The sequence below is a fragment of the Hylobates moloch genome, unplaced genomic scaffold, assembly GCF_009828535.3.
Source record: "Hylobates moloch isolate HMO894 unplaced genomic scaffold, HMol_V3 SCAFFOLD_16, whole genome shotgun sequence".
NCBI classification, from domain to species: domain Eukaryota; kingdom Metazoa; phylum Chordata; class Mammalia; order Primates; family Hylobatidae; genus Hylobates; species Hylobates moloch.
The window spans coordinates 59,957,194-59,970,821 of NW_026652291.1; the positions used below are offsets into that span (position 1 = coordinate 59,957,194).

General features: G+C 46.1%; 1 long non-coding RNA gene across 1 annotated transcript in view; it reads left to right on the forward strand.

The window, feature by feature from the left end:
• LOC116484903 (uncharacterized) overlaps window positions 1-13,628 on the forward strand; it is a 30,674-nt gene that overhangs the window by 6,467 nt on the left and 10,579 nt on the right. The window lies entirely within an intron of this gene.

Genomic DNA, 13,628 nt, shown 5'->3' on the forward strand with positions numbered 1-13,628 from the left:
TCCGACTCCTGGGTTCAAGCAATTCTCCTGCCTCAGCCTCCTGAGTAGCTGGGACTACAGGCGTGTGCCACCATGCCCGGCTAATTTTTTTTGTATTTTTATTACAGACAGGGTTTCATCATATTGGCCAGACTGCTCTCAAACTCCTGACCTCGTGATCCGCCCACCTTGGCCTCCCAAAATGCTGAGATTAGAGGCATGAGCCACTGCACTTGGCCATAAATATTCTTAATAGTTTTGATATTCATCATATATGTGTATATATAAGATCAACAACTTATGTAAAGATGAAATGAGCTGCTCTGCATGGTTGTAAGTGCTCATAGTCCCAGCTACTCAGGAGGCTGAGATGGGAGGATCCCTTGAGCCCAGGAGCTCAAGGTCAGCCTGGGCAACACAGTGAGACCTTTCCTTAAAAAAAAAAACAAGAATATCTAGTCTCATCACTGAGTTATTTAATATTATTCTGAAAAATCCAATATAATAAGATTGGAAATAGAAAAAAAGGGGTTACAACTTTTAGGAAAGGAGAGGTAAATTTATCATTATTTGTAGATGATATGATTGTACAAATAGAAAATTCATAAGAATCCATTTTTAAATGATGAGAATTAATACTAGAATGCAGAGAAGTAACTTGATGTAAGATAAAATAAATCTGTAGCTTCTCATATACTAAGATTAACCAGTTAGAAGACATTATTGATTTTTAAAAATCCCAATAATATGATAGTTAAGAGTATGGCCTGCTAAACCAGACAGCAAGATGTTAAAGCCCTGTTCATTCATTTACTAGGACTGTGAACCTAACCCTTCTGGCCTCATTTTTCTCATCTACAAAATGGGAATGTAAATAATAGCTCTTATAAAGTCATTATGAGTATTAAATTAGTTAACATAGTAAAGCATTCAGAAGCTACCCTGCACATAGTAAACCTTCAATACATATTGGCTATTGTGATTATTATTTTCTCCATTCACAGTGGTAACAGTAACACTACTATAAAATATTTATCTTTACTGAAAAATGTGAGAAACTGACATAAAGAAAATTATAGGCTGGTTACAGTGGCTTATACTTGTAATCCCAACACTTTGGGAGGCCGAGGCAGGAGGATTGCTTGAGCCTAGGAGTTCAAGGCCAGCCTAGGCAACATAACAATACCCCATCTCTACAAAAAATTTTTAAAAATTAGCTGGGCGTCAGCCTGGCCAACATGGTGAAACCCCGTCTCTACTAAAAATACAAAAATTAGCCGGGTGTGGTAGCACATGCCTGTAATCCCAGCTACTCGGGAGGCTGAGGCGGGAGAATACCTTGAGCCTTGAGGCAGAGATTACTGTGAGCCGAGATTGTGCCACTGCACTCTGGTCTGGGCAACAGAGTGAGACCCTGTCTCAAAAAAAAAAAAAAATTAGCAGCCGGGCACGGTGGCTTGTAATCCCAGCACTTTGGGAGGCCAAGGCGGGTGGATCACCTGAGGTGAGGAGTTCGAGACCAGCCTGGCCGACATGGTGAAAGCCTATCTCTACTGAAAATACAAAAATTAGCTGGATGTAGTGGCAGGCACCTATAATCCCAGCCACTCAGGAGGCTGAGGCATGCTAACTGCTTGAAGCTGGGAGGCAGAGGTTGCAGTGAGCCAAGATCGGGCCATTGTTCTCCAGCGTGGGCAACAAGAGCAAAACTCCACCTCAAAAAAAAAAAAATGAGCGGGGTGTTGTGGCACACATCTGTAGTCCCAGCTACCCAAGAGGCTGAGGTAGGAGGATTGCTTGAGCCCAGGAAGTTGAGTCTGCAGTGAGCTGTGATCAAACCACCGCACTCCAGCCTGAGTGACAGAGCAAGACCCTGTCTATCAAAAAGGAAAAAAAAAATTGCTGAAAGATATAATAGAAGACTAAAAAAAACGGAGAAACAAGCCATAATCTTAGAAAATAATGAATCTTATAAAGATGTAAATTCCTACCAAATTAATTTCTCACTTTTACAACATTCAATCACGATTCTTTTTTTTTTTTTTTTTTTTTTTTTTGAGACGGAGTCTCGCTCTGTCACCCAGGCTGGAGTGCAGTGGCACGATCTTGGCTTACTGCAAGCTCCACCTCCCAGGTCCACACCATTCTCCTGCCTCAGCCTCCCAAGTAGCTGGGACTACAGGCGCCCGCCACCACACCCGGCTGATTTTTTGTATTTTTAGTAGAGGCGGGGTTTCACCGTGTTAGCCACGATGGTCTCAATCTCCTGACCTCGTGATCCACCTGCCTCGGCTTCCCAAAGTGGTGGGATTACAGGCGTGAGCCACCGTGCCCGGCCCATTCAATCACAATTCTAATGGAATCTTTTGTTACTTGATAAAATAATTATACTGTTCATCTGCAATAAAAATCAGACAAGAAAAGCAAGGAAAACTCAAAAAGAGAGGAGAAAGAGGCTGGGGAGTGGTGGCTTTTTTTTTTTTTTTTTTTTTTTTTGAGACACCTCTGCCTCTCAGGCTCAAGTGATTCTCCTGCTTCAGCCTTCCAAGCAGCTGGGATTACAGGCGCACGCCACTACTGCCCGGCTAATTTTTGTATTTTCAATAGAGATGGAGTTTCACCATGTTGGCCAGGTTGGGCTTGAACTCCTGACCTCAAATGATCCACCCACTTTGGCCTCCCAAAGTGCTGGGATTACAGGCATGAGCCACCACACCCGGCCTCAATGAAATCTTCAGCAGCCATTAAAATCAGTGTTGTCAAAGAAAATGTAGTAACATGGAGAAAGGCTTATGACATGCCATTAAGAGACACACATTACAAATTTTACACACAGAATGACCTCAACTATGTGGAAAAATTGTATTTTCCAAATGTTCTGTATAAGCATGTTTATATTACATGTAAAATATTTTTTAAAATACATATAAAACCTGTTACCTTGGCTGGGCACGGTGGCTCACACCTGTAATCCCACCACTTTGGCAGGCCGAGGCAGGCGGATCACCTGAGGTCAGGAGTTCAAGACCAGCCTGGCCACGGTGAAACCCCGTCTCTACTAAAAATACAAAAAATTAGCTGGGCATGGTGGTGTGTGCCTGTAATCCCAGCTACTTGGGAGGCTGATGCAGGAGAATCACTTGAACCCGGGAGGCGGAGGTTGCAGTGAGCCGAGGTCGCGCTATTGCACTCCAGCCTGGGCAACAAGAGTGAAACTCTGTCTCAAAAAAATAAAATAAAAATAAAAATAAAAATAAATAAACCTGGGCCGGGCACGGTGGCTCACGCCTGTAATCCCAGCACTTTGGGAGGTCGAGGCGGGCGGATCACGAGGTCAGGAGATCGAGACCATCCTGGCTAACACAGTGAAACCCCGTCTCTACTAAAAATACAAAAAATTAGCCGGGCGAGGTGGTGGGCACCTGTAGTCCCAGCTACTCGGGAGGCTGAGGCAGGAGAATGGTGTGAACCCCTGAGGGGTGGAGCCTGCAGTGAGCTGAGATCGTGCCACTGCACTCCAGCCTGGGCGACAGCAAGACTCTGTCTCAAAAAATAAATAAATAAATAAACCTGTTACTTCTCCCTGATTTTTGTGCTTATGTCCTTTCTTTTGAAGGTCTAGCCAAGGCCTCCCTCCTTCTCTATAGGCTTGTGTAGCTATCCCGTCTTCAGCAATCATTCTTGCCTCATAACAATAACATGATAGTCCTAGCCAGGCTAATATTTATTTATTTATTTATTTATTTATTTATTTATTTATTTATTTATTATTTATTTATTTATTTATTTATTTATTTATTTATTTATTTATTTATTTTTGTGAGACAGAGTCTCGCTCCGTCACCCAGGCTGGAGTGCAGTGGTGCAATCACGTCTCACTGCAACCTTCACTTCCCGGGTTCAAGCAATTCTCTGCCTCAGCCTCCCACGCGGCTGGGATTACAGATGCCCGCCACCATGCCCAGCTAATTTTTGTATTTTTAGTTGAGACGGGATTTCACCATCTTGGCTAGGCTGGTCTTGAACTCCTGACCTCCTGGTCCACCTACCTCGGCCTTCCAAAGTGCTGGGATTATAGGCATGAGCTACTGTACCCGGCCCAGGCTAATATTAATTAAGCTCTACCACATGCCAGGCACTTTAAATATATTATCTGAAAAGGCTGGGCACGGTGTATCATACCTGTAATCTCAGCACTTTGGGAGGCCAAGGTCAGCAGATCACTTGATGTCAGGAGTTCAAGAACAGCTTGGCCAATATAGTAAAACCCCATCTCTACTAAAAACACAAAAAAATTAGCTGAGCCTGGTGGTGCACTTATAATCGTAGTTACTTGGGAGGCTGAGAGAGGAGAATCGCTTGAACCCAGGAGGCGGAGGTTGCGGTGAGCCAAGATACTGCCATTGCACTCCAGCCTGGGCAACAAGAGCGAAACTCCTTCTCAAAAAAAAAAAAAAAGAAACAAATATTTTAAAATTTTCTCAGCCTGTTGCAGTGGCTTACCCCTGTGATCCTAACACTTTTGGGAGGCAGAAGCAGGAGGACTGCTTGAGCCCAGGAGCTCCAGACTAACCTGAGCAACAGAGTGAGACCACGTCTCTGCAAAACAAAACGAAACAAAAACCCAGCATGGTGGCATGTGCCTGTAGTCCTAGCTACTAGGGAGGCTGTGGTGGGAGGATCCTTTGAGCCCAGGAGGTTGAGGCTGCAGCTGCACTCCAGCCTGGTTGACAGAGTAAGACCCCATCTCCCAGAAAAAGAAAAAACTGGGCAAAGGACATGAACAGACACTTCTCTAAAGAAGTCATAGATGTTGCCAACAAATATATGAAAAAATGTTCAATATTACTAATCATTAGAGAAAGGCAAATCAAAATCACAATAAGATACCATCTCACACCAGTCAGAATGGCTATTATTAAAAAGTCATGCTGGGCACAGTGGCTCACGCCTGTAATCCCAGCACTTTGGGAGGCCGAGACAGGTGGATCACGAGGTCAGATCGAGACCATCCTGGCTAACACAGTGAAACCCCGCCTCTACTAAAAATACAAAAAATTAGCCGGGCGTAGTGGCAGGCACCTGTAGTCCCAGCTACTCGGGAGGCTGAGGCAGGAGAATGGCGTGAACCCGGGAGGCGGAGCTTGCAGTGAGCCGAGATCGCGCCACTGCACTCTAGCCTGGGCGACAGAGCAAAACTCTGTCTCAAAAAAAAAAAAAAAAATGAAAATTAAAAAGTCATGGCTGGGGCCGGGCGCGGTGGCTCACGCTTGTAATCCCAGCACTTTGGGAGGCCGAGGCGGGCGGATCACGAGGTCAGGAGATTAAAAATACAAAAAATTAGCCGGGCGTGGTGGCAGGCACCTGTAATCCCAGCTACTCGGGAGGCTGAGGCAGGAGAATCGCTTGAACCCAGGGGGTGGAGGTTGCAGTGAGCCGAGAGCATGCCACAGTATTCCAGCCTGGGTGACAGAGCAAGACTCTGTCTCAAAAAATAAAATAAAATAAAGAAATAAAGAAAAATAAATTAATGCAAGAATAGAAAACAAAATACCACTAGTTCTCACTTATAAGTGAAAGCTAAACATTGAGTACACATGGACATAAAGATGGAAATAGACACTGGGGACTGCTAGAAGGGGAAGGGAGGGAGGGGGGCAACAGTTGAAAAACTACCTATCAGGTACTATGCTCACTAACCAGGTGACGGGATCATTCATACACTAAACCGCAGTGACACACAGTTTACTCATGTAACAAACCTGCACATGTACCCCCTGAGCCTAAAATGAAAGTTGAAAAAAAAAAAACAAAACTGTAGCATTACTTCTGCTTGTTTTTAGCCTGCTGGCCTGCCCTACAGATTTTAGACTTTCCAGCTCCCATAATCAGATTAGCCAATTCTTTTTTTTTTTTTTTTTTTTGAGACGGAGTCTCGCTCTGTCGCCCAGGCTGGAGTGCAGTGGTGCAATCTCGGCTCACTGCAAGCTCCGCCTTCCGGGTTCACACCATTCTCCTGCCTCAGCCTCTCCGAGTAGCTGGGACTACAGGCACCCGCCAGCATGCCCGGCTAATTTTTTTGTATTTTTAGTAGAGACGGGGTTTCACCGTGGTCTCGATCTCCTGACCTCGTGATCCGCCCGCCTCGGCCTCCCAAAGTGCTGGGATTACAAGCGTGAGCCACCGCGCCTGGCCCCAATTCTTTAAAATAAATCATATATAGATATATCCAGGTTCTGACCTTCCTTTTTTTTTTTTTTTTTTTTTTTTTGAGACACAGTCTGACTGTTGCCCAGTCTGGAGTGCAGTGGTGTGATCTCGGCTCACTGCAACCTCTGCCTCCTGGATTCAAGCAATTCTCCTGCCTCAGCCTCCCGAGTAGCTGGGACTATAGGCGCGAGCCACCATGCCCAGCTAATTTTCGTATTTTTAGTAGAGACAGGGTTTCGCCATGTTGGCCAGGATGGTCTCAAACTCCTGACCTCAGGTGATCCACCTGCCTCGGCCTCCCAAAGTGCTGGGATTACAGGCGTGAGCTACCGCACCCAGCCAACCTTACTCTTTAGATAACCCTTTTCTAAATCCTAGGCAGGTCATTTACTTTTGGTTACACATTCTTTATTCAGCCAGGCTTGGTAAATTTAGGACTCTCCAAACTTCAGTTGTTTTTTCCTGAGACCAGAAGTTAGCCAGTTTGGCTGGACCTCAGCAACTCAAAAACAAACCATCTTTTAGGGTAAATTATTTCTACACATTGTTTAGTCCATTGTAAATTCACTCATATTTTTGCTGTCTCAAGGGATAAGGAAGCCTGCTAGTTCTTTTAACAAAACCTAGTCCAGGTCCTTCAAGATGGATAATATGGAGAGATTCTTTTTTTTTTTCGAAAGAGAGTCTTGCTTTGTCGCCCAGGATGGAGTGTAGTGGCCCCATCTCGCCTCGCCTTACTGCAGCCTCCACCTCCCAGGTTCAAGCTATTATCATGCCTCAGCCTCCCGATTACAGGTGCGCACCACCACACCTGGCTAATTTTGTATTTTCAGTAGAGACCTGGTTTCACCATGTTGGCCAGGCTGGTCTCAAACTCCTGACCTCAAGTGATCCGCCTGCCTCAGCCTCCCCCCAAAAAATTGCTGGGATTATAGGCGTAAGCCACCGCACCCAGTCAATATGGAGAGATTCTTTATAGGGTGAGGGGCGCCCTTCTCCTTTGGATATGCCAAAGCTGGCCCTTAGGGGGCGCTGGGTCTCCTGTTTGTGGTGGCCGAGGAAGAATGCAGTCACTCCCCAGGACACCTCCATATTCATCTTTCACTGAAAATATTCAGGGAATAGATTTTGTTTATCCAAGAGTCCCAGAGTTGATCCTATTCCAAGTTCTGAAGGTGATTTCCTTTGCCTCTCGTCAAAAGGGAAGAATCTGTAAGACTTATCAGATGTGGTAAGAGGCAAGTAAAGAGAGGTTCGACTGTGAAAGAATGAAGGGAGGCAGTAAATGCAAATCTTTTCTGAGCAGTGTGAGGGAAAGAGAGCAGCTAAGGTCCAATATGCTAACCCTCATCTGTCACTTTCTTTTTTTTTTTTGAGGAGTCTCCCTCTGCTGCCAGGCCTGGAGTGCAGTAGCGCGATCTTGGCTCACTGCAACCTCTGCCTCCCGGGTTCAAGTGATTCTCCTGCCTCAGCCTCCCGAGTAGCTGGGACTACAGGTGTGCACCACTACGCCTGGCTGATTTTTGTATTTTTAGTAGAGACGGGGTTTTGCCATGTTGGCCAGGATGGTCCCAATCTCTTGACCTCGTGATCCACCTGCCTCTTTACCAGCAGAAAGCAAAGGCACCTGAGCAAGATATATGTGCAATGACATCCAATGAAGCATTTTTGTTATAGGGCAAGAGGGAAACAACCTTAATATCATGAAGGGAAGGGTTAAATGATAATACAGCCATACTCTAATAATAATATTAGCCACATTTTTAAAACTTTTTCTTTATTGATTTGATTTTTAGAGACAAGGTCTTGCTCTGCCATCTGGGCTGGAGTATCGTGGCACAATCGGAGTTCACTGCAGCCTCTAACTACTAGGCTCAGCCTCCTGAGTAGCTAGGGCTATCAGAGCACCACCATGCCCAGCTAATATTAGCTAATATTTATGTACATATGGTTGCATATTTATAGAAACAGATCTGACACACAGTGATCTACACACCAAATCACTCTGGTTACTCTGGGGAGGTGGATTGGAGTAATAGGGTATTTGTGTGGGGGGTGTCTGAGGGTGCATAGTTCAATCTTTTTACTGTATATAATTCTGTTCTGAGTATTTTTTTTTTTTTTTTGAGACGGAGTCTCGCTCTGTCACCCAGGCTGGAGTGCAGTGGCGCGATCTCGGCTCACTGCAAGCTCCACCTCCCGGGTTCACGCCATTCTCCTGCCTCAGCCTCTCCGAGTAGCTGGGACTACAGGCGCCCGCCACTACGCCCGGCTAATTTTTTTGTATTTTTAGTAGAGACGGGGTTTCACCGTGGTCTCGATCTCCTGACCTCGTGATCCACCCGCCTCGGCCTCCCAAAGTGCTGGGATTACAAGCGTGAGCCACCGCGCCCGGCCTTGTTCTGAGTATTTTTACAAAGCATGTGCTCTAGTTGTTTTTTTGTTTTTTTGAGATGGAGTTTCGCTCTTGTTGCCCAGGCTGGAGTGCAATGGCGCGATCTCGGCTCACCGCAACTTCTGCCTCCTGGGTTCAAGCGATTCTCCTGCCTCAGCCTCCCTAGTAGCTGGGATCACAGGCGTGTGCCACCACGCCTGGCTAATTTTGTATTTTTAGTAGAGACGGGGTTTCTCCATGTTGGTCAGGCTGGTCTCGAACTCCCGACCTCAGGTGATCCACCCACCTCGGCCTCCCAAAGTGCTGGGATTACAGGCATGAGCCACCACGCCCAGCCTCCATGTGCTCTAGTTTTTAAGCCAATGAGGATTTTTTTTTAAATGGTTTGGGCCAGACGCAGTCGCTCACGCCTGTAATCCCACCACTTTGGGAGGCCGAGGCAGGCAGATCATGAGGTCAGGCGATCGAGACCATCCTGGCTAACACGATGAAACCCCGTCTCTACTAAAAATACAAAAAATTAGCCGGGTGTGGTGGTGGGCGCCTATAGTCCCAGCTACTTGGGAGGTTGAGACAGGAGAAGGGCATGAACCCAGGAGGTGGAGGTTGCAGTGAACTGAGATTGGGCCACTGCACTCCAGCATGGGTGACAGAGCTTCTGTCTCAAAAAAAAAAAAAAAAAAAAAAGTTTGTGCAGGGCCGGGCGCGGTGGCTCACGCCTGTTATCCCAGCACTTTAGGAGGCTGAGGCAGGCGGATCACCTGAAGTCGGGAGTTCGAGACCAGCCTGACAAACATGGAGAAACCCCGTCTCTAATAAAAATACAAAATTAGCTAGGCATGGTGGCGCACGCCTCTAATCCCAGCTACTTGGGAGGCTGAGGCAGGAGAATCGCTTGAACCCAGGAGGTGGAGATTGCAATAAGCCAAGATGGCGCCATTGCACGATCCAGCCTGGGCAACAAGAGTGAAACTCCCTCTCAAAAAAAAAAAAAAAAAAAAAAAAGTTTGTGGAGAACTGTCGCAAGCAAATGTTCCATTTTCTTTTCTTTTTTTTTGAGACAGAGTCTCACTCTGTAGCCCAAGCTAGAGTGAAGTGGCGTGATCTTGGCTCACTGCAACCTCCACCTCCGGGGCTCAAGCAATTCTCGTGCCTCAGCCTCCTGAGTAGCTGGGACTACAGGCACGCATCACCACACCCAGCTAATTTTTTGTATTTTAGTAGAGATGGGGTTTTACCATGTTGCCCAGGGTGGTCTCCAACTCCCGAGCTCAGGCAATCTGCCCACCTCAGCCTCCCAAAATGCTGAGATTACAGGCATGAGCCACTGTGCCCAGCCCATTTTCTTTAGGCTTTTTGGGAATACAAGAAATAGCTCACTCTCCATCCCCATGCCATTTAGAGAGCCAGGGTGAGGACCACTGCCTTGGAAGCCATTTCTCAGGCAGTCGAAATTGAAATGTTTCTCAAACCCCAGCTCTACAGATTCTCAATTGAAGCTATAGGATATTTTTTTTTTTTTTTTTTTTGAGACGGAGTCTCACTCTGTCACCCAGGCTGGAGTGCAGTGGCGTGATCTCGGCTCACTACAAGCTCCGCCTCGCGGGATCACGCCATTCTCCTGCCTCAGCCTCTCCGAGTAGCTGGGACTACAGGCGCCCGCCACCACGCCCGGCTAATTTTTTTGTATTTTTAGTAGAGACGGGGTTTCACCGTGGTCTTGATCTCCTGACCTTGTGATCCGCCCGCCTTGGCCTCCCAAAGTGCTGGGATTACAAGCGTGAGCCACCGCTCCCGGCCGCTATAGGATATTTGTCTCAAATTTTGTTCATTTGAAATGAAAGCTCTCCATGGTACATAATTTGCCCATTCTTAACTCTGTGCCTTCCCATAGTGCTTCTTCCCTTTTCTCTATCTTTGTTGCTTTTTCCATAATTCTATTCCTTTTTCTTTTTTTTTTTGAGGCAGAATCTTGCTGTCACTCAGGCTGTAGTACAGTGGCATGATCATAGCTCACTGTAACCTCAACCTCCCAGGCTCAAGCAGTCCTCCCACCTTAGCCTCCTGAGTAGCTGGAAATGTAGGCACATGCCACTATGCACAGCTAATTAAAAAAATTTTTTTTGGCCAGGTGCGGTGGCTCATGCATGTAATCCCAGCACTTTGGGAGGCCGAGGCAGGCGGATCACAAGGTCAGGAGTTCGAGACCAGCAAGGCCAATATGGTGAAACCCTGTCTCTACTAAAAATACAAAAATTAGCCAGGCATGGTGGTGGGTGCCTGTAGTCCCAGCTACTCAGGAGACTGAGGCAGAAGAATCACTTGAACCCAGGAGGCAGAGGTTGCAGTGAGCCAAGATTGTGCCACTGCACTCCAGCCTGGGTGACAGAACGAGACTCTGTCTCAAAACAAACAAACAAAAAATTTTTTTTTAAAATTATTTTTGTAAAGACGGGTTCTCCCTATGCTTCTGGGCTGGTCTCAAACTCCTGGACTCAAGCAATCCTCCCTCCTTGACCTTCTGAAGTGCTGGGATTACAGGCGTGAGCCACTCTACCCAGCCCCCAAATTCTATTCTTGATTCACTTCTGGTTTGCAACCATATGTATTTGCACTTCTTGTTACTTTATGTTCTTAGACTGTTTTGTGTGTCTACTACTGTGTATAGGTTATAAACACTGAGGACATGGTTTTTATTTATTTATTTAGAAACAGTCTCACTCTGTCACCAAGGCTGGAGTGCAGTGGTGGCTAACTGCTACCTCCCCATTCCAGGTTCAAGCGATCCTCCCACCTTAGCCTCCTGAGTAGCTAGGACTACAGGCACATGCCACTATGCCTGGCTAATTTTTTTTATTTTTAGTAGAGATGGGGTTCCACCATCTTGGCCAGGCTGGTCTTGAAATCCTGGCCTCAAGTGATCCACCCGCCTTGGCCTCCCAAAGTGCTGGGATTACAGGCGTGAGCCACTGCACCCCGTCAAGGTCCTCTTTTTTTTTTTTTTTTTTTGACACAGAGTCTCATTCTGTCACCCAGGCTGGAGTGCACTGGTGCGATATCGGCTCACTGCAACTTCTGCCTCCTGGGTTCAAGCGATTCTCATGCCTTAGCCTCCCGAGTAGCTGGGATTACAGGCATGTGCCACCATGCCCAGCTGATTTTTGTATTTTTAGTGGAGATGGGGTTTCGCCATGTTGGCCAGGCTGGTTTCAAACTCCTGGCCTCAAGTGATCCACTGGCCTTGGCCTCCCAAGGTGCTGGCATTATAGGCATGAGCCACTGAGCCCGGCCTCAAGGTCCATTGTAAAAGTTTTTATTCTTACTGTTTCAAATACTAAAACTTAGTATGATTCAAGATGATTAGTATACCAAAACTAATTGACTGAAGAAATGCTAAATACTGGCCGGGCGCGGTGGCTCAAGCCTGTAATCCCAGCACTTTGGGAGGCCGAGGCGGGCGGATCACGAGGTCAGGAGATCGAGACCATCCTGGCTAACACGGTGAAACCCCGTCTCTACTAAAAATACAAAAAATTAGCCGGGCGTGGTGGCGGGCGCCTGTAGTCCCAGCTACTCGGAGAGGCTGAGGCAGGAGAATGGCGTGAACCCGGGAGGCAGAGCTTGCAGTGAGCCGAGATTGAGCCACTGCACTCCAGCCTGGGTGAAAAAGTGAGACTCCATCTTCAAAAAAAAAAAAAAAAAAAAAAAAAAAGAAATGCTAAATACTATAAGTATCAGGAAGAACTATTTTGAGATTTTTGAAGTTCATTTCCAGCTGCTACTTACAAAGAGAAAACGGACTTGTATACACTAGAGAAATACCACTATGTGGTATCTGACAGTTCCCACCTTAACCAAGCAATGAAACTCAGCATAATTGACAAATTATGACCCAATGTCTCTAGTGTGATGTAATGTGAAGTATGTAATGTCATTTATTAAGTATTCTTTGCAAAATTGTTTAACCCAAATTTAATCAAGTCTGTAGACCCATTTCCAGTTTTGAGGAAATATAGGTTTATAGCCCTGTCCAACAGAACTTTCTGCAATAATGTAAATATTCTATATCTGCATTAATACAGTAACCACCAGCCTACTGAAAAATTCAATTTTGTTTTTTGAAAAACAGGGTCTCACTTTGTCACCCAGGCTGCAGTGCAGTGGCATGTTGGACAAAATCTTTTTTTTTTTTTTTTTTTTTTTTGAGATGGAGTCTTGCTCTATCACCCAGGCTGGAGTGCAATGGCGCAATCTTGGCTCACTGCAACCTCCGCCTCCCGGGTTCAAGCAATTCTCATGCCTCAGCCTCCCTAGTAGCTGGGATTATAGGCGTGCACCAACACACCTGGCTAATTTTTGTATTTTTAGTAGAGACGGGGTTTCACCATGTTGGCCAGGCTGATCTCGAACTCCTGACCTCAGATGATCCACCCACCTCAGCCTCCCAAAGTTCTGGGATTACAGGTGAGCCACCACGCCCAACCTGGACAAAATCTTTAGCTCCTCCATCCTGACAGAGGGAAGTAAGAAATGTCAAGTGGAAGATCCCTGATAGGAGCAGGGTTAGGATGGGACACCGTGCCTGCCGATGGTCAAGGTGTGGGCTAAACACTGGTAGAATAAACAAGGTTACTCTGAATCTCTGAGCAATTGATTACTACAAAAAATACAAAAATTGGCCAGGCGCAGTGGCTCACACCTGTAATCCCAGCACTTTGGGAGGCTGAGGTGGTGGATCACCTTAAGTCAGGAGTTCGAGACCAGCCTGGCCAACATGGTGAAACCCCGTCTCTGCTAAAAATACAAAAATTAGTTGGGTGTGGTGGCACATGTCTGTAATCCCAGCTACTCGGGAGGCTGAGGCATGAGAATCGCTTGAACCCAGGAGACAGAGGTTGCAGTAAGCCAAGATCGCACCACTGCACTCCAGCCTGGGCGACAGAGCGAGACTGTCTTAAATATATATATATATACACACACATATATGTATATAAACATATACATATATGTACGTTTATATACATATATGTGTATAAATATATAC